This window comes from Lithobates pipiens, unplaced genomic scaffold (assembly GCF_037356315.1).
Source record: "Lithobates pipiens isolate NorthernLeopardFrog02 unplaced genomic scaffold, aLitPip1_a1.2 Scaffold_27, whole genome shotgun sequence".
Classification (NCBI taxonomy): domain Eukaryota; kingdom Metazoa; phylum Chordata; class Amphibia; order Anura; family Ranidae; genus Lithobates; species Lithobates pipiens.
Window position 1 is genome coordinate 231,676,757 of NW_027507788.1, and position 20,605 is coordinate 231,697,361.

Sequence of the window (20,605 nt, forward strand, 5' to 3'; positions counted from 1 at the left end):
ACAGTAAGGATACAGTGAGAAGGGGGTAAGCGGACATCTTGTTACACCCCGTACACCTCCACAGTAAGGATACAGTGAGAAGGGGTAAGGGGACATCTTGTTACGCCCCGTACACCTCCACAGTAAGGATACAGTGAGAAGGGGGTAAGCGGACATCTTGTTACACCCCGTACACCTCCACAGTAAGGATACAGTGAGAAGGGGTAAGCGGACATCTTGTTACACCCCGTACACCTCCACGGTAAGGATACAGTGAGAAGGGGTAAGCGGACATCTTGTTACACCCCGTACACCTCCACGGTAAGGATACAGTGAGAAGGGGTAAGCGGACATCTTGTTACACCCCATACACCTCCACAGTAAGGATACAGTGAGAAGGGGGTAAGGGGACATCTTGTTACACCCCGTACACCTCCACAGTGAGGATACTGTGAGAAGGGGGTAAGCGGACATCTTGTTACACCCCATACACCTCCACAGTAAGGATACAGTGAGAAGGGGTAAGCGGACATCTTGTTACACCCCATACACCTCCACAGTAAGGATACTGTGAGAAGGGGGTAAGGGGACATCTTGAGAAGGGGGTAAGGGGACATCTTGTTACACCCCGTACACCTCCACAGTGAGGATACTGTGAGAAGGGGGTTAGCGGACATTTTGTTACACCCTGTACACCTCCACAGTAAGGATACAGTGAGAAGGGGGTAAGGGGACATCTTGTTACACCCTGTACACCTCCACAGTAAGGATACAGTGAGAAGGGGGTAAGGGGACATCTTGTTACACCCCGTACACCTCCACAGTAGGGATACAGTGAGAAGGGGGTAAGGGGACATCTTGTTACACCCCGTACACCTCCACAGTGAGGATACTGTGAGAAGGGGGTAAGCGGACATCTTGTTACACCCCGTACACCTCCACGGTAAGGATACAGTGAGAAGGGGTAAGCGGACATCTTGTTACACCCCGTACACCTCCACAGTGAGGATACTGTGAGAAGGGGTTAAGCGGACATCTTGTTACACCCCGTACACCTCCACAGTAAGGATACAGTGAGAAGGGGTAAGGGGACATCTTGTTACACCCCGTACACCTCCACAGTGAGGATACTGTGAGAAGGGGGTAAGCGGACATCTTGTTACACCCCGTACACCTCCACGGTAAGGATACAGTGAGAAGGGGTAAGCGGACATCTTGTTACACCCCGTACACCTCCACAGTAAGGATACAGTGAGAAGGGGGTAAGGGGACATCTTGTTACACCCTGTACACCTCCACAGTAGGGATACAGTGAGAAGGGGGTAAGGGGACATCTTGTTACACCCCGTACACCTCCACAGTGAGGATACTGTGAGAAGGGGGTAAGCGGACATCTTGTTACACCCCGTACACCTCCACAGTAAGGATACAGTGAGAAGGGGTAAGGGGACATCTTGTTACACCCCGTACACCTCCACAGTGAGGATACTGTGAGAAGGGGGTAAGCGGACATCTTGTTACACCCCGTACACCTCCACGGTAAGGATACAGTGAGAAGGGGTAAGCGGACATCTTGTTACACCCCGTACACCTCCACAGTAAGGATACAGTGAGAAGGGGGTAAGGGGACATCTTGTTACACCCTGTACACCTCCACAGTAGGGATACAGTGAGAAGGGGGTAAGGGGACATCTTGTTACACCCCGTACACCTCCACAGTGAGGATACTGTGAGAAGGGGGTAAGCGGACATCTTGTTACACCCCGTACACCTCCACGGTAAGGATACAGTGAGAAGGGGTAAGCGGACATCTTGTTACACCCCGTACACCTCCACAGTGAGGATACTGTGAGAAGGGGGTAAGCGGACATCTTGTTACACCCCGTACACCTCCACGGTAAGGATACAGTGAGAAGGGGTAAGCGGACATCTTGTTACACCCCGTACACCTCCACAGTAAGGATACAGTGAGAAGGGGGTAAGGGCAGTGGCGGAATTATCAGGGTCGCAACAGTCGCAAGTGCGACTGGGCCCTGTAATTCTCTGCCACTTCAGGGGGCCCACCGGCAGCCCGCCCGCCCGCCGCCCGAGGGGCCCACCTGACTGTCCGGCCGGGGGTGTGTGGTGACGGACCCGGTGTGATTCACTGGTGCTGCGGTTCATGCCGTGGGGAGGGGGGAGCTTCCTTTCACCCACTACAGTGGAGAGAGCAGCGTGAGAGAAGTGCTTTGTGGGCTCCGCCCCCGCCTATCCAGAGCAACTGTAAGGGAGGCGGGGCGGACACAGAAAAAACTTCAGCCAATTCAGTGAAGGCGGGGGAGGAGCTCTCTGAAGCAAGGCATTCCTGGAGGAACTTTGCATCTGCAGGATTCTGAGGAGGGGGAATTGATCGATCATCGATTGATTGGCGGTAAGTCACCACCCCCCTCCAGATTGTGCCCCCCTCCAGTGCCACCAGCCCCCCTCCAGACTGTGCCACCCCCCTCCAGTGCCACCAGCCCCCCTCCAGACTGTGCCACCCCCCTCCAGTGCCACCACCTGCCCTCCAGTGCCACCAGCCCACTAGCTACTGTATTTGTATGTGTGTGCGTGAGCTTGCTTGTGTGTGTGTGTGTGCGTGCGCATGCTTGTATGTGCATGTGTGTGTCTGAGCATGCTTGTATGTGCATGTGTGTATGTGTGAGCATGCTTGTATGTGCTTGTGTGTGAATATGCTTGTATGTGCTTGTGTGTGAGCATGCTTGTATGTGCGTGTGAGCATGCTTGTGTGTGTGTGCATGCTTGTATGTGCATGTGTGTGTCTGAGCATGCTTGTATGTGCATGTGCATGTGTGTGTATGTGTGAGCATGCTTGTATGTGCGTGTGTGTGAGCATGCTTGTATGTGCGTGTGTGTGAGCATGCTTGTATGTGCGTGTGTGTGAGCATGCTTGTATGTGCGTGTGTGTGAACATGCTTGTATGTGCGTGTGTGTGAACATGCTTGTATGTGCGTGTGTGTGAACATGCTTGTATGTGCGTGTGTGTGAACATGCTTGTATGTGCGTGTGTGTGAGCATGCTTGTATGTGCGTGTGTGTGAACATGCTTGTATGTGCGTGTGTGTGAACATGCTTGTATGTGCGTGTGTGTGAACATGCTTGTATGTGCGTGTGTGTGAACATGCTTGTATGTGCGTGTGTGTGAACATGCTTGTATGTGCGTGTGTGTGAACATGCTTGTATGTGCGTGTGTGTGAGCATGCTTGTATGTGCGTGTGTGTGAGCATGTATGTGAGTGTGCATGTATGTGAGTGTGCATGTATGCATGTGTTTATCAGTGGCGGTGCATCCAAAAGGGTGCACAGGTTCCACCCCCTCTATGACCAATCGATAGATTCATGCATAGCATGAATCTATCCATGGCCACCGCTGTCACCCCCATATTTAGGTGTCTGGCCCCTTTTCGGGTGCTGGGCGCCTGAATTAGAGCGGCGGGGGGGGGGGTGTTTTTGCAGCACCTGATTAGAGCCATGAGCTCTAATAGGCTTCAAAATAGATGAACTGCGAGCGCCATGCTTGATGCTCACAGTCCACCCAGGTGTGTTAGAAAAGTGAATTAATATTCACTTTCCTAACACTGAACCGCCTCTCCACCAATCAGGTGTGCGGGTCTGTTACCCATCACCCGATTGGCTGAAACGATAGACACAGCTATTGGACGCCCATCAGGAGGAGAGGACGGGAGATGAGGATGGCAGGAGATGCATGGAGGACCCCGCTCATGGCCGTTACCCGCTGCCCCACCAAGACAGGGTAAGTGGCGGGCAGACAGCGAGCGGGCGGTGGGGATTCGCAGTGGCAGCATTTGATGGGCACACCAACAGCATTTGATGGGCACAGTGGCGGCATTTGATGGGCACAGCGGAACAGTTTCATGGGCACAGTAGTGACATTTGATGGGCACAGTAGTGACATTTGATGGGCACAGTGGCTGTAATTGATGTTTTTTTAAATCGGTTCCTTTATATGCAGCCACCCACTTGGGACTGGGCCCTGGTGTTCCACCATCGGACTCAGAGAAAAGAGCCCTATCCGGAGGTCGGGGGGGGGGGGGGGCCCGCCATGGTTTCCTGCATCGGGGCCCTGAAGGTTCTAGTTACGCCACTGGGTAAGGGGACATCTTGTTACACCCCGTACACCTCCACAGTAAGGATACAGTGAGAAGGGGGTAAGGGGACATCTTGTTACACCCCGTACACCTCCACAGTAAGGATACAGTGAGAAGGGGGTAAGGGAACATCTTGTTACACCCCGTACACCTCCACAGTAAGGATACAGTGAGAAGGGGGTAAGGGGACATCTTGTTACACCCCGTACACCTCCACAGTAAGGATACAGTGAGAAGGGGTAAGCGGACATCTTGTTACACCCCGTACACCTCCACAGTAAGGATACTGTGAGAAGGGGGTAAGGGGACATCTTGTTACACCCTGTACACCTCCACAGTAAGGATACAGTGAGAAGGGGGTAAGGGGACATCTTGTTACACCCCGTACACCTCCACAGTAAGGATACAGTGAGAAGGGGGTAAGGGGATATCTTGTTACACCCCGTACACCTCCACAGTAAGGATACAGTGAGAAGGGGGTAAGGGGACATCTTGTTACACCCCGTACACCTCCACAGTAAGGATACAGTGAGAAGGGGGTAAGGGGACATCTTGTTACACCCCGTACACCTCCACAGTAAGGATACAGTGAGAAGGGGTAAGCGGACATCTTGTTACACCCTGTACACCTCCACAGTAAGGATACAGTGAGAAGGGGGTAAGGGGACATCTTGTTACACCCCGTACACCTCCACAGTAAGCATACAGTGAGAAAGGGTAAGCGGACATCTTGTTACACCCCGTACACCTCCACAGTAAGGATACAGTGAGAAGGGGGTAAGGGGATATCTTTTTACACCCCGTACACCTCCACAGTAAGGATACAGTGAGAAGGGGGTAAGGGGACATCTTGTTACACCCCGTACACCTCCACAGTAAGGACACAGTGAGAAGGGGGTAAGGGGACATCTTGTTACACCCCGTACACCTCCACAGTAAGGATACAGTGAGAAGGGGGTAAGGGGACATCTTGTTACACCCCGTACACCTCCACAGTAAGGATACTGTGAGAAGGGGGTAAGGGGACATCTTGTTACACCCCGTACACCTCCACAGTAAGGATACAGTGAGAAGGGGGTAAGGGGACATCTTGTTACACCCCGTACACCTCCACAGTAAGGATACAGTGAGAAGGGGGTAAGGGGACATCTTGTTACACCCCGTACACCTCCACAGTAAGGATACAGTGAGAAGGGGTAAGCGGACATCTTGTTACACCCCGTACACCTCCACAGCAAGGATACAGTGAGAAGGGGTAAGCGGACATCTTGTTACACCCCGTACACCTCCACGGTAGGATACAGTGAGAAGGGGTAAGGGGACATCTTGTTACACCCCGTTCACCTCCACAGTAAGGATACAGTGAGAAGGGGGTAAGGGGACATCTTGTTACACCCTGTACACCTCCACGGTAAGGATACAGTGAGAAGGGGGTAAGGGGACATCTTGTTACACCCTGTACACCTCCACGGTAAGGATACTGTGAGAAAGGGTAAGCGGACATCTTGTTACACCCTGTACACCTCCACAGTAAGGATACAGTGAGAAGGGGTAAGCGGACATCTTGTTACACCCCGTACACCTCCACAGTAAGGATACAGTGAGAAGGGGGTAAGGGGACATCTTGTTACACCCCGTACTCCTCCACGGTCAGGATACAGTGAGAAGGGGTAAGGGGACATCTTGTTACACCCCGTACACCTCCACAGTAAGGATACAGTGAGAAGGGGGTAAGGGGACATCTTGTTACACCCTGTACACCTCCACAGTAAGGATACAGTGAGAAGGGGGAAAGCAGACATCTTGTTACACCCCGTACACCTCCACGGTAAGGATACAGTGAGAAGGGGGAAAGCAGACATCTTGTTACACCCCGTACACCTCCACGGTAAGGATACAGTGAGAAGGGGGTAAGGGGACATCTTGTTACACCCCGTACACCTCCACAGTAAGGATACTGTGAGAAGGGGTAAGCGGACATCTTGTTACACCCCGTACACCTCCATAGTAAGGATACAGTGAGAAGGGGTAAGCGGACATCTTGTTACACCACGTACACCTCCACAGTAAGGATACAGTGAGAAGGGGGTAAGGGGACATCTTGTTACACCCCGTACACCTCCACAGTAAGGATACTGTGCGAAGGGGTAAGCGGACATCTTGTTACACCCCGTACACCTCCATAGTAAGGATACAGTGAGAAGGGGTAAGCGGACATCTTGTTACACCCCGTACACCTCCACAGTAAGGATACAGTGAGAAGGGGGTAAGGGGACATCTTGTTACACCCCGTACACCTCCACAGTAAGGATACAGTGAGAAGGGGTAAGGGGACATCTTGTTACACCCCGTACACCTCCACAGTAAGGATACAGTGAGAAGGGGTAAGCGGACATCTTGTTACACCCCGTACACCTCCACAGTAAGGATACAGTGAGAAGGGGGTAAGGGGACATCTTGTTACACCCCGTACACCTCCACAGTAAGGATACAGTGAGAAGGGGTAAGCGGACATCTTGTTACACCCCGTACACCTCCACAGTAAGGATACAGTGAGAAGGGGTAAGCGGACATCTTGTGTGAGGGGGTTAGCTCGGTAGCGGGTGTGTGTGACCCCCTGGATGGGTTCACAACACAAAGTCAGACACAGCAGACAGCGGTGTAGGTGCAAAAAAACAAAAGATCCGGTTTATTTAGGCTACATGCAGTGATACATATAACAGCCAAACAAAATAAAACAAGAAAATAAATCCTGGTCAGTTTGACCTCTAACTACACACGTAGACTCCCTGTCTAACAACTGGGTGCAGCCTTGTGCTGCCCCAGTCTCTGTCTCTATTGTAGGGGTTTGCCACACAGGCGTTAACTCACCGCACAGAACAGATCTCAGACTCCCCAGTCTATACACACAAAACTGGTTCCAGGATGGAGCATCTCCCTAAGCATGCTGGGGTTTTTGTAGAGGTCTTAATGAGCCCACTTACTTCAGCTGGGCTCATTAACTCTTCCCCTCTAATTGTAAAAGTCTGCATAAAGCCTGAATCTAGGACACACATATTTCCCATCCTGAATACAACCAGGTGATTTTACTTGCGTGCTGCCACATACCCCCCCCTCTTGTTTCAACCTTGGGGTTGTAACACAAGCAGCCAGACACGCATGTATCCGAGACAAAGCATCCACATTCCCCATTTTAACACCAGGGCGATGCTTAACTGTAAAGTTAAATTCCTGTAGGGCCAGGAACCACCTATTTACCCTTCTATTGGTCTCCTTGTTCTGAGCCATCCACTTTAAAGGAGCGTGATCAGTCACCAGGTCAAAGTGCCTACCTAGCAGATAGTACCGAAGGGAATCTAGAGCCCACTTCACTGCTAAACATTCCTTCTCAATCTTGGAGTAATTTACCTCATGGGACTTCAACTTCCTGCTGAGGTAAATGACTGGGTGCTCTTCCCCGTTCCAGACCTGGGATAACACTGCTCCTAACCCAACGTCTGATGCATCAGTTTGTACCACAAAGTCCTTAGAGAAGTCTGGTGAGTACAACACTGGCTGGCTACATAAGGCTGTTTTTAAGGACTGAAATGCTTCTTCAGCCTCTGGGGACCATTTAACCATGACCGACTCTTTCCCTTTTGTCAGGTTGGTGAGGGGCACAGCCTGAGAAGTAAAATGGGGAATGAATCGTCGATAATAGCCAGCGATTCCCAGAAAGGCTCGTACCTGTTTCTTGCTGTTGGGACGTGGCCAACTCTGTATGGCCTCGACTTTATTGACTTGGGGTTTTATCACCCCCCTCCCAATAGTGTACTCAAGATATTTGGCCTCCTCCTGTCCAATGGTACACTTCTTTGGATTGGCCGTAAACCCAGCTTCCCGGATAGAGTCTAGGACTGCTTGTACTTTTGGCAAATGTGAGACCCAGTCTGTGCTATGGATAATCACATCATCCAGGTAAGCTGCAGCATATTTCTGATGGGGCCTCAGAATCTTATCCATTTTCCGCTGGAATGTTGCCGGTGCATTCTGTAACCCAAACGGCATTCTCTTATATTGGAATGCCCCATCTGGGGTTACAAACGCAGTTTTCTCCTTGGCCGACTCGGCCAGGGGAATTTGCCAATACCCTTTGGTGAGATCAAGAGTTGTCATATATCGGGCTGTTCCCAGCCGGTCAATCAACTCATCTATACGTGGCATGGGGTAGGTGTCAAATTTTGTAACTTTATTTAATTGTCTAAAATCGTTACAAAACCGCCAGCTCCCATCAAGTTTGGGCACTAGTACGATAGGACTGGACCAGTCACTCTGGGACTCCTCTATCACACCCAATTCCAGCATCCTTTGAACCTCCCCACGTATTGCCTCCCGTCGGGCCTCTGGTATTCTATAAGGTTTTAGTTTTACCCTTTCTCCTGGCGGGGTGATAATGTCATGCTCTACGCCAGATGTTTGTCCCGGAAGCTCAGAGAAAATCTCTTTGTTACGAAGTACAAACTCTTTAACCTCCTGTTGGGGTTTCGATAAGGTGACTGCTATTCCAACCTCAGGAACTAAGCAATCAGGCTGGGCTTGTGACAAAGTCTCTGCGACTAGGGATTCCCTATCCCTCCAGGCTTTCAGCAGATTGACGTGATAGATCTGCTCCGGCTTTCGCCTTCCTGGCTGTCTAACCCTGTAGTTCACCTCACAAATTTTTTCAATTACTTCGTATGGACCTTGCCATTTGGCCAGAAATTTGCTTTCAACCGTAGGGACTAGCACCAAGACCCTATCCCCCGGGGAAAAAGTACGGGTCTTGGCCCCACGGTTGTACACTCTCTGCTGTGCTAACTGCGCTTGGGTCAAATGTTCCTTTACAATTGGCATTACCTGTGCGATTCTATCCTGCATCAGGGCGACATGCTCAATCACACTCCTGTGAGGAGAACTCTCATTTTCCCAAGTTTCCTTGGCGATATCCAGCAGCCCTCTTGGGTGTCTCCCATAGAGCAACTCGAAGGGTGAGAAACCCGTAGAGGATTGGGGTACCTCCCTAATGGCAAACATCAGATAGGGTATTAGACAATCCCAATTCTTTCCATCTCTATCCACCACCTTCTTTAACATTTGTTTTAGGGTTTTGTTGAATCTTTCAACCAACCCATCTGTTTGGGGGTGATACACAGATGTACGCAATTGTGTCACTTTGTACAACTTGCATAGTTCTTTCATTACCCGGGACATAAAGGGTGTACCTTGGTCCGTAAGCAGTTCCTTACAAATACCCACGCGGCTAAAAACAAGAGATAGCTCTTTGGCTATGGTTTTGGCCGAGGTATTTCGGAGAGGAATTGCTTCCGGATAACGGGTGGCATAGTCCAATATAACCAAAATGTACTGATGCCCCCTAGCGGACTTCATTATCGGACCTACCAAATCCATTGCTATCCTCTCAAAGGGGACCTCAGTGATAGGAAGAGGTACCAGCGGGTTACGGAAATGTGGCATAGGTGCCGACTTCTGACACACAGGGCAGGAGGAACAATACTTTTCTATTTCCTTCATGACCCCAGGCCAATAGAATCTCTGCAATACCCTCTCTCTGGTTTTCTCTGTCCCCAGATGACCTCCCAGAATGTGTCCATGAGCCAATTCTAACACCAACTTCCTGTAAGGTTTGGGCACTACAAGTTGCTCAATGGTTTCTTCTGCCCTTTGAGCCACTCGATACAGCAGGTCCCTTTCCATAGTGAAGTAAGGATAAGGGCAAGTCTTATCTGGGTTCACTAACTCGCCATCTATTTTCACCACATAGTCTTTTGCTTGGTCAGGCTCTAGGTCATAATAAGCTTTCTGCGATTCCCCAGTTAACAGAGGGGCCACCAGTCCAGCCCATTGCTCCTTAGGCCACTTTTCCCTTTCAGCAGTCCTTTCAAATGTGGTCAAAAACACCTCCGGATCATCCTCTCCCGTCATTTTTGTCAGTAAACGGCTCACACCAAAGGTTGCGGTATTATTGTACCCACTTGCTTCATTGGTCTGCGGACGTTGCTGTATCAATGTCTCTATTTGCTGTTGAAAATTCTGCTGCTGATTTGCATTTGCCTGCTGCTGGGCTTGTTGTTGAGCTGCAAGGCTCTTTTGTAAAGCTGCATTTGTTTGCTGCTGGTTTGCATTTGCTAGAGCCAGCTGTCTCAGTATCTCCTCCATGCTGGCCTTAACAACAAAAAAAAAAAAAACTGCCAAAATTCTCCACCAACTGTGAGGGGTTCTCTCGGTAGCGGGTGTGTGTGACCCCCTGGATGGGTTCACAACACAAAGTCAGGCACAGCAGACAGCGGTGTAGGTGCAAAAAACAAAAGATCCGGTTTATTTAGGCTACATGCAGTGATACATATAACAGCCAAACAAAATAAAACAAGAAAATAAATCCTGGTCAGCTTGACCTCTAACTACACACGTAGACTCCCTGTCTAACAACTGGGTGCAGCCTTGTGCTGCCCCAGTCCCTGTCTCTATTGTAGGGGTTTGCCACACAGGCGTTAACTCACCGCACAGAACAGATCTCAGACTCCCCAGTCTAAACACACAAAACTGGTTCCAGGATGGAGCATCTCCCTAAGCATGCTGGGGTTTTTGTAGAGGTCTTAATGAGCCCACTTACTACAGCTGGGCTCATTAACTCTTCCCCTCTAATTGTAAAAGTCTGCATAAAGCTTGAATCTAGGACACACATATTTCCCATCCTGAATACAACCAGGTGATTTTACCTGCGTGCTGCCACAATATATATATATATATATATATATATATATATATATATATAGCTATATATATAGCTTATATCCCCTCATATAAAGTCCCACTTTTAGCTCTAGTTTAGCATTTTTGAACTGGATTGGGTAGTCAGCCAAGCCAGAGTCCAGTAACCGGATTGGGTAGTCAGCCAGGCCAGAGTCCAGTAACCGGATTGGGTAGTCAGCCAGCCCAGAGTCCAGTAACCGGATTGGGTAGTCAGCCAAGCCAGAGTCCAGTAACCGGATTGGGTAGTCAGCCAGGCCAGAGTCCAGTAACCGGATTGGGTAGTCAGCCAGGCCAGAGTCCAGTAACCGGATTGGGTAGTCAGCCAGGCCAGAGTCCAGTAACCGGATTGGGTAGTCAGCCAGGCCAGAGTCCAGTAACCGGATTGGGTAGTCAGCCAGGCCAGAGTCCAGTAACCGGATTGGGTAGTCAGCCAGGCCAGAGTCCAGTAACCGGATTGGGTAGTCAGCCAGGCCAGAGTCCAGTAACCGGATTGGGTAGTCAGCCAGGCCAGAGTCCAGTAACCGGATTGGGTAGTCAGCCAGGCCAGAGTCCAGTAAACGGATTGGGTAGTCAGCCAGGCCAGAGTCCAGTAAACGGATTGGGTAGTCAGCCAGGCCAGAGTCCAGTAACCGGATTGGGTAGTCAGCCAGGCCAGAGTCCAGTAACCGGATTGGGTAGTCAGCCAGGCCAGAGTCCAGTAACCGGATTGGGTAGTCAGCCAGGCCAGAGTCCAGTAACCGGATTGGGTAGTCAGCCAGGCCAGAGTCCAGTAACCGGATTGGGTAGTCAGCCAGGCCAGAGTTCAGTAACCGGATTGGGTAGTCAGCCAGGCCAGAGTCCAGTAACCGGATTGGGTAGTCAGCCAGGCCAGAGTCCAGTAACCGGATTGGATAGTCAGCCAGGCCAGAGTCCAGTAACCGGATTGGGTAGTCAGCCAGGCCAGAAGTCAGGGATACAAGTAGAGGGACAGCAAGCAGGATAAGGAGCCAGAAGGGATGTCAGCAAAGCCTGACTTTAACCACTTGACCACCGGGCACTTAAACACCCTTAATAACCAGACCAATTTTCAGCTTTCGGTGCTCTCACATTTTGAATGACAATTACTCAGTCATGCAACACTGGACCTATATGAAATTTTTGTCCTTTTTTTCACACAAATAGAGCTTTCTTCTGGTGGTATTTAATCACCTCTCGTTTTTTTTTTTTTGTGCTATAAAAGAAAAAATACAGAAAATTCTGTAAAAAAATGAATTTTTCTTTGTTTCTGTTATAAAATTTAGCAGATTAGTAATTTTTTCTTCATAAATTTTGGCCACAATTTATACCACTACATATCTTTGGTAAAAATAAGTACAAATTGGTGGATATTATTTGGTCTTTGTGAAAGTTATAGAGTCCACAAGCTGTTGTGCCAATATCTGAAAATTGATCACACCTGAAGTACTGACGGCCTATTTCAATTCTTGAGACCCCAACATGCCAGAAAAGTACAAATACCCCCCAAATAACCCCTTTTTGGAAAGAAAACATTCCAAGGTATTTAGTAAGAGGCATGGTGAGTTTTTTGAAGTTGTCATTTTTTTCCCACAATTCTTTGCAAAATCAAGATTTTTTTTACTTTTTTTTATTTCTCAAACACAGCATATGCATACCACAAATTACACCCCAAAACACATTCTGCTATTACTCCCGAGTACGGCGATACCACATGTGTGAGACTTTTACACAGTGTGGCCACATACAGAGGCCCAACATGCAGGGAGCGCCATCAGGCGTTCTGGAGCACCCAGGACAATTCTGACATTTCTCTCCTACATGTAAAAATCATCATTTATTTGCTAGAAAATTACATCGAATCCGAAAACAGTTATATATATGTTTTTTTAGCAAAGACCCTGGAGAATACAATGGTGGTTGTTGCAACTTTTTATCTCGCACAGTATTTGCGCAGCAATTTTTCGAATGCTTTTTTTTGGAAAAAAAACAGTTTTGTGCTTAAAAAAAAAAACACAGTAAAGTTAGCCCAATTTTTGCATAATGTGAAAGATGAAGTTACGCTGAGTAAATAGATACCTAACATGTCACTCTTCAAAATTGCACACGCCCGTGGAATGGCGCCAAACGTCGCTACTTAAAAATCCCCATATGCGACGCTTTAATTTTTTTTTCTAGTTATATATTTTGAGTTACAGAGGAGGTCTAGGGCTAGAATTATTGCTCTCGCTCTACGTTCGCAGCGATACCTCACATGTGTGGTTTGAATACCGTTTTCATATGTGGGCGGGACTTACGTATGCGTTCGCTTCTGCATGTGAGCACATGGGGACAGGGGCACTTTAAAAAAAAAAAAAATTATTGTTAATTTTACTTTATTTATTTTAGTTTGACATTTTTTTTCCCCCAAAAAAAGATTTTTGATCACTTTTACTCCTATTACAAGTAATGTAAACATCCCTTGTAATAGGAATATGGCATGACAGGTCCTCTTTACAGTGAGATATGGGGTCAATAAGACCCCGCATCTCGCCTCTAAGCTGGGAAGCCTGAAAAAAAAAAAGATTCTGGCTTTGATCGTATTGGCGAGTCGGTAGAAGCACCGGAGGGCGGCGGGAGGGGGGGGATGTCTATGGCTGGGTATTGCAGGGTATCACCGACTATGGCTGGGTATTGCAGGGTATCTCCGAGTATGGCTGGGCATCTCCGGGTATGGCAATTTATGGCAGGGTATTGGCTGGAATTGTAGTGCAGAGTATTAGCGGGTGTTGCAGAGTTTTAGCGGGTGTTGCAGAGTATTGGCGGGTGTTGCAGAGTATTGGCGGGTGTTGCAGAGTATTGGCGGGTGTTGCAGAGTATTGGCTGGTACTGCAGAGTATTGGCTGGTACTGCAGAGTATTGGCTGGTACTGCAGAGTAATGGCAGGGTATTGCAGAGTAATGGCAGGGAATTGAGGGGTTACATTTCGGTGAGCAGCGATGTGGGCACTGCAGATGCAGCCCATAGTGCTGCTGACACCGATCTCTTCCCCCTCCGCTGTACCGATCAGTACAGAGAGGGGAGGGAGGAACCGGCATCATAACATGACGCCGGTTTGTTTACAAGTGATCACTCCGTCATTTGACGGAGCGTTCACGTGGTAAATGGCCGCGATGAGTGGCCGTTTACCGTGATGCAGACCCGGCGGTCGCGGAAGCTCTGGTGTGCGCCCCAGGGGTCGCACGCGAGAGCGGAATTCTGGGAGGACGTCATATGACGGCCTCCCAGAGTTAAACAACCGCCCTGTAGCCGTCATTTGGCTATGGGCCGGTTGTTAAGTGGTTAAACAGGAACGCAGGAGATGGTTTCTTGTGATATGACCAAGGCGAAGGCAGGAATGAAGAGACCTGCAGATCTTTAACCACTTCAATACCGGGGGGCACTTAAACACCTTCCTGCCCAATTTTGAGCTTTCAGCGCTGTCGCACTTTGAATGACAATTGCGCGGTCATGCTACACTGTACCCAAATGAAATTTGTATAATTTTTTTCCCACAAATAGAGCTTTCTTTTGGTGGTATTTGATCACCTCTACGGTTTTTATTTTTTGCTAAACAAATAAAAAAATACCGAAAATTTTGAAAAAAATAATGTTTTTTTTTGTTTCAGTTTCAAAACTTTGCAAATAAGTACGTTTTCTCTTTCACTGATGGGCACTGATGGGGTTACACTGATGGGCAATGATAAAGCGGCACTGATGGGCACCGATGAGGTGGCACCAATGAAGTGGCACTGATGAGGTGGCATTGATGGACACCGATATGTGGCACTGATAGGCGGCACTGATGGGTGGCACTGATGGGCGACACGGATGGGCACTGATAGGTGGCACAAATTGGCATGGATTAGCACAGGTGGGCATGGGTAGGCGGCACAGGTGGGCATGGGTAGGCGGCACAGGTGGGCATGGGTAGGCACTGATAGGCGGCACAGATGGGAACTGATAGGCGGCATTGTATTATAATATATTGCACTAATGGATGCCAATCAGTGCCAATCAATAATGCATGCCAATCAGTGATGCCCATTGTGGGCACTGATTGGTATCCATTATGGGCACTGATTGGCATCCATTGTGGCACTGACTAGAATCCCTGGTGGTCTAGGGTGGCATACCTTGTCCTTGGCATCCCTGGTGGTCTGGTGGCGTCCCTGGTGGTCCAGTGTGGGCATCCTCGGGGGGGCTGTGCTGATAATCGATCAGCACAGACCCCCCCCCATCAGAGGAGCAGCCGATCGGCTCTCCTCTACTCGCGTCTGACAGACACGAGTGAGGAAAAGCCGATCACCGGCTTTTCCTATTTACACTGTGATCAGCCGTGATTGGACACGGCTGATCACGTGGTAAAGAGTCTCCGACGGAGACTCTTTACCGAGATCGTAGTTGCTGGGTGTCAGACTGACACCCCGCAACAACGATCGCCGCGATGCGCGCCCCCGGGGGCGCGCAGCGGCTCATAATCCTGATCACGTCATATGACGTCCGGTCAGGATTATGAAACCACTTTGCCGCCGTCCATTTACTATAGGGCGGGCGGCAAGTGGTTAAGTAGGCGGGACTGACGAGCACATCCACAACAGCTGGTAAACTGTGGAGAAAGATGAGAGCTGCCAATTATCTGACAGCTGAGCGGCCAGCTCAGAGAAGGAAGGGCTGACCAGCCCTGACAATCAGGCCCCAGACTACACTCCATGTATATATATATATATACAGCCTGTACCTGCAAACATTATACCTGCTGTCATAATATGACTCATTTACAGAGACTAGACTTGGGGTGTTTCCTATCGCTATCCCATGGCTGAAGGGTGGTGAATAGGGATGAGCCAAACACCCCCCGGTTCTGTTTGCACCAGAACTTGCAAACGGACCGATAGTTTGCGCAAACTTTCAAACCCCGTTACAGTCTATGGGACTCGAACGTGAGAAATCAAAAGTGTGAATTTTAAAGGCTAATATGCAAGTTATTGTCCTAAAAAAGGGTTTGAGGACCCGGGTCCTGCCCCAGGGTACATGTATTAATGCAAAATTTTAAAAAACTGCAGTTTTTTCAGGAGCAGTGTTTTTAATGATGCTTAAAGTGAAAAAATAAAAGTGAAACATTCCTTTAAATATCATGCCTGGGGGGTGTCTGTAGTATGCCTGTAAAGTGGCCTGTGTTTCCCGTGTTTAGAACTGTCCCTGCACAAAATGACATTTCTAAAGGAATAAAAGTCATTTAAAACTGTTTACGGCTTTAATGTAATGTCTGGTCCCGGCAATATGGATGAAAATCATTGAGAACAAAGGCATGGGTACCCCGCCCCCAAGCCCATTACCAGCCCCTTTGGGTCTTGTATGGACATTAAGGAGAACCGCGCACCCAAATTATAAAAAGGAAAGGCCTGAGGCCCCCAGGCCCTATATACTCAGAACAGCAGTATACAGGCGGTCCAAACAAGACAGGGACTGTGTAGGTTTGTTATTAAAGTGGAGGTCCACCCTAAAGTGGACCTCCGCTCATCGGAACCCTCCCCCCCGGTGCCACAATTGGCACCTTTCAGGGGGGAGGGGGGTGCAGATACCTGTACAGTACAGGTGTTCTGCACCCACTTCCGGGATAGCTCTCTGCGGAAAGGGGCGTAGATTACTCCCCTTTCCGCAAGTGCCCCACTGCCTGCTGGGAAACACACAGATCCCACAGGCAGCGGGGACCGTCCTTATTGCGCAGCGCGATTCGCGCATGCGCAGTAGGGAACCGGGAAATGAAGCCGAAAGGCTCCATTTCCTGATTCCCATACCCAAGATGGTGGCGGCAGCACCTTACAGACGATCGAGAGATCGGCTTCGGGTGCCGACATCGCGGGTGCGCTGGACAGGTAAGTGTCACTATTTTAAAAGTCAGCAGCTGCAGTATTTGTAGCTGCTGGCTTTAAAAAAAAAAAAAAAAAATGCGGAGTCCCGGTGGACTCCCGCTTTAAGTAGAATCTGTTTGTAATTTTTAACTGGTACATTTTTAAAGTGTCGCTCCAGCCAAAAAATCTATTTTCTGTTCAGAAGATTTCACCTCACTTTCTGTCCCAATGACAATTGGATTGTTAAAATTTGGGTTTTTTTGTGAAACAAGGAACTCTTAGGCCGCGTACACACGCGGGGACTGTTCGCCCAACTTTGTCCGCTGAACAGTGTTTCGGCGGACAGTCCGCCCGTGTGTGGGCTTTCAGCGGACAGTTTCAGCGAACAGTTTGCTGAACAAGGTTTTTCGGAATTTCCGAAAAACTGTCCGCTGAAACTTGGTTTCAGCGAACAGTCCCCTCGTGTGTAGGCTTGTTCGTCAAACTAAGTTCCGCGCATGCTCAGAAAGGATTTACACGCTGAAAGTTGTAATGCAGTGTATAGGACGTTGTATTTTCCGTCCCGTCGTACGTGCCGTTCACGTCATCGCGCACGGTTTCAGCAAACTGTTCGTTCGTCGTGTGTGGGCAAGTCCGTCCATGCTAATTTTGAGCGGACTGTTTGCTGAAACTGTTTGACGGACAAAGTTGAGCGAACAGTCCCCGCGTGTGTACGTGGCCTTACAGGAGAGAATTTCCCTTCCTAGGGGTAGATTTCCTCTCACTTCCTGTTGTCTCCTTCTGTTTGAAAGTAGGAGTTGTTTGTAAGTTGGATGTTTGAAAGTAGGGGCCTGCCCTATATACTCAAAATATAAACGCAAAAATGTGGGCCTTAGGTGTTGGTGTTGCCACAACACTGTAATCCCTCACAGTTACTCTGGGTGGGCGCAGGAACGGTCCCTGCTGTGAAATATTAGATCAAGAATTGTAATTACATGCCTCTGTTGAACAGGGGCAGAAAAATTGGGCCTTAGGCACTGGTGCCACAACACTGCAACCCCTTACAGATCCTCTAGTTGGGGCGCAGGAATGAGCCCTGCTGCAAAGTATTGCATCAAAAATTGGCCTGTGACCAATTATGGCTCTCTTCGCTGACGGTGCTGTGATTGGCCAAAGCATGCGGGTCATCGTGCATGCTTGGCCAATCATCAGCCAGCAATACACTGCTATGACGCAGTGCATTATGGGCGGTGACACGCCGCTCTAATTTGGCACGAACGGACCATAATGTTCGATCTTCCTCTTGAAATCGAAGCTCATCCCTAGTGGTGAAGTATGGGGCAAGATTACTCACCCTGCTGCCATTCCTCATTATATTTCTTAGAAAAAAGAAAAAAAAAAAACACATACAAAGACAATTAAGGTACGACCAATCTTTATTGGAGATAAATCTATAGATGGAAATGATTGTCGGGCTTCGGAGAACATCGGAGATCAGTGACGGTTGTCCTAGGACTCCTTAAAGGCAGGGCCTTTTTACACTAAGCCTAAACCTTAAGATGATTCAGAGGAAGGCGAAAACCCCCCCGGCCAGATGGGCTCCAAGGGGGGGAAAAATTCCTTCCTGACCCCCTAAGGCGATCGGATTGTCCCTGAATCATCAGTCTAGGGTGCCCAGTTCATCTCATATAGAGAAAAAAAACATACATAGAACCATACAGAACATATGTATTGCAGGTATGTATGCAATAAAACACACCTACCTGCTTGTTCACAATCATCTTTGGGGCTCATTCAGAATATATGCATTGAGCATCCGCACAGATCAGCGCCCCCACACTGATCAGTGCATCCGCCCGCCGCACCGATTCCTTATGTTTTCTGTGCCCAGCCCCCTACAGGAGGACTGGTGGTACCCCCTTATTGGTGGCCCTGGTGGTGGTATATAGACATGCTGTGTATGATGGTATGCATGGTGCTATATACGCAGGTATGTATGCAATAAAACACACTTGCATGCTTGTTTACAATCATATTTGGGGATCATTCAGAATATATGCATTGAGCATCCGCACAGATCAGTGCCTCCCCCACTGATCAGTGCATCCGCCCGCCGCAACGATTCCTCATGTTTTCTGTGCCCAGCCCCTACAGGAGAACCAGTGGTACCACCTTATTGGTGGCCCTGATGGTGGTATGTATAGTGGTATGTTTGGTACTAGGTGGGCATGCTGAGTATGGTGGTATGTATGGCCCTATGTATACATTCTATGTATGGTTCTATGTATGGTGTAGGGAGATCATTGCCGGTGTGCCACAATTATCTCACTCAGTACTGCTTGTGTTACCGTCTCACAGCAGGCAACTCTCTTTTGAGGTCAAATACCCTCGGATTGTGGTAACGAGGCTCTGCCCTCTCATAGTAGCGAGGAGGCTCTGCCCTTGGATGGTGGGGACCAAGCTCTGCCCTTGGATGGTGGGCATCAGGCTCTCTGTTTTTCACTACCCTCGGATGATGGCAATGAGGCTCAGCCCTCAAATGTTGATGATGGGGCTCTCTGATGTCATTGCTTCTTGGATGGTGATGAGGAGGCCCTCTGTTAATGTCATTGCCCCTCGGTTGGTGGTGACGAGGCAGCCGCCACCAGTGTAGGGACCTGTGTTGGTACAGCCGTACCTGGTCCCTAGGAGGGTTCCTCAAGCTTTTGGTTGAGTCTTCTTCTGGGAACAGCAAATTGACTTGTTTGTCCAGGCACATTGATAGTTGGGGATTCAGAAGCTGCAGAAAGGGAAATAGAGGGCTGATGGGAAGACTTTCCGGTTACTGAAGTGGCAGCCGCCACCATTGTAGAAATCTGTGTTGGTACAGCCGTACCTGGTGCTCTCTTGAAGATAGGTGCTGATGAGAATCTTTCAAGAGAGTGATGACGTAGTGAACTCCGGTGATGATGGCTTGACTTGAAGATCTTCTCTGTCATGTTCACTAGCAAGTCATCCTCATCTCCTAGATTAAAATTTCTTCCAGCGCTTTGGTCATCTTCACTCCCAAAAACGCTGCACCCCTTCCATTTAAATGCAATCCATCACTGCTATAAAAACGGTGACCGAATGTAAAGTCAACCCAGTTCGTCATGAAGCCAAAGCCCTCCTTCCTGCAATAGTTTCTCAGCCACCTGCTAAGCTCTCTAAGCTCCTGCTGCCTCTCTGGTGTGGCTCGAGGTTCAGGCAATATTTCTGAAAATACTGCCTTGGCTCTCCTTTTCTTCAATATAGCCGCTAAGTCCCTGAAATCATTTTTTAAGGCGCCCCATCTTCCTCTAACTTTGTCGTTCGTACCAATATGTATCATGACAGCGGGGTTCCTCCCAGCCCCATTCAATAATCCGTCCATGCAATCTACAATGTTCCGAACCCGGGCGCCCGGTAAACAACATACTGTTTTGCGATAAGGGGATTGGTGACAGATTGCCTTCTGTATCCTTCCAATAATTGAATCCCCTACCACTAGTATGTGCCTATCCTGTCTTGTAAGATTGCTCCCATGTTCACTGGAGACGTTCCCCTGGCATTTTGGTGGATTCTCTGTGTGAACGTCACATGCTGGTGGATTTTTCATGTGAATGTCGCACTCTGGTGGAGTGGACACATGTAGGTCAAAGTCTGGTGGAGTGGACACGTCTGGGTCGCACTCTGGTGGAGTGGACACGAATTGGTCGCACTCTGGTGGAGCGGCCACGTCTTGGGCGCACTCTGGTGGAGCGGCCACGTCTTGGGCGCACTCTGGTGGAGCGGCCACGTCTTGGGCGCACTCTGGTGGAGCGGCCACGTCTTGGGCGCACTCTGGT

General features: G+C 49.2%; 1 long non-coding RNA gene across 1 annotated transcript in view; it reads left to right on the forward strand.

Annotated features, from left to right (window-relative positions):
* Positions 1–586: 586 nt before the first annotated feature.
* LOC143934633 (uncharacterized) overlaps positions 587–20,605 on the forward strand; it is a 37,374-nt gene continuing 17,355 nt past the window's right edge. The window contains exon 1 of the long non-coding RNA XR_013263318.1: positions 587–2,389. This is a non-coding gene — a long non-coding RNA (uncharacterized LOC143934633). The remainder of the gene's footprint in view (positions 2,390–20,605) is intronic.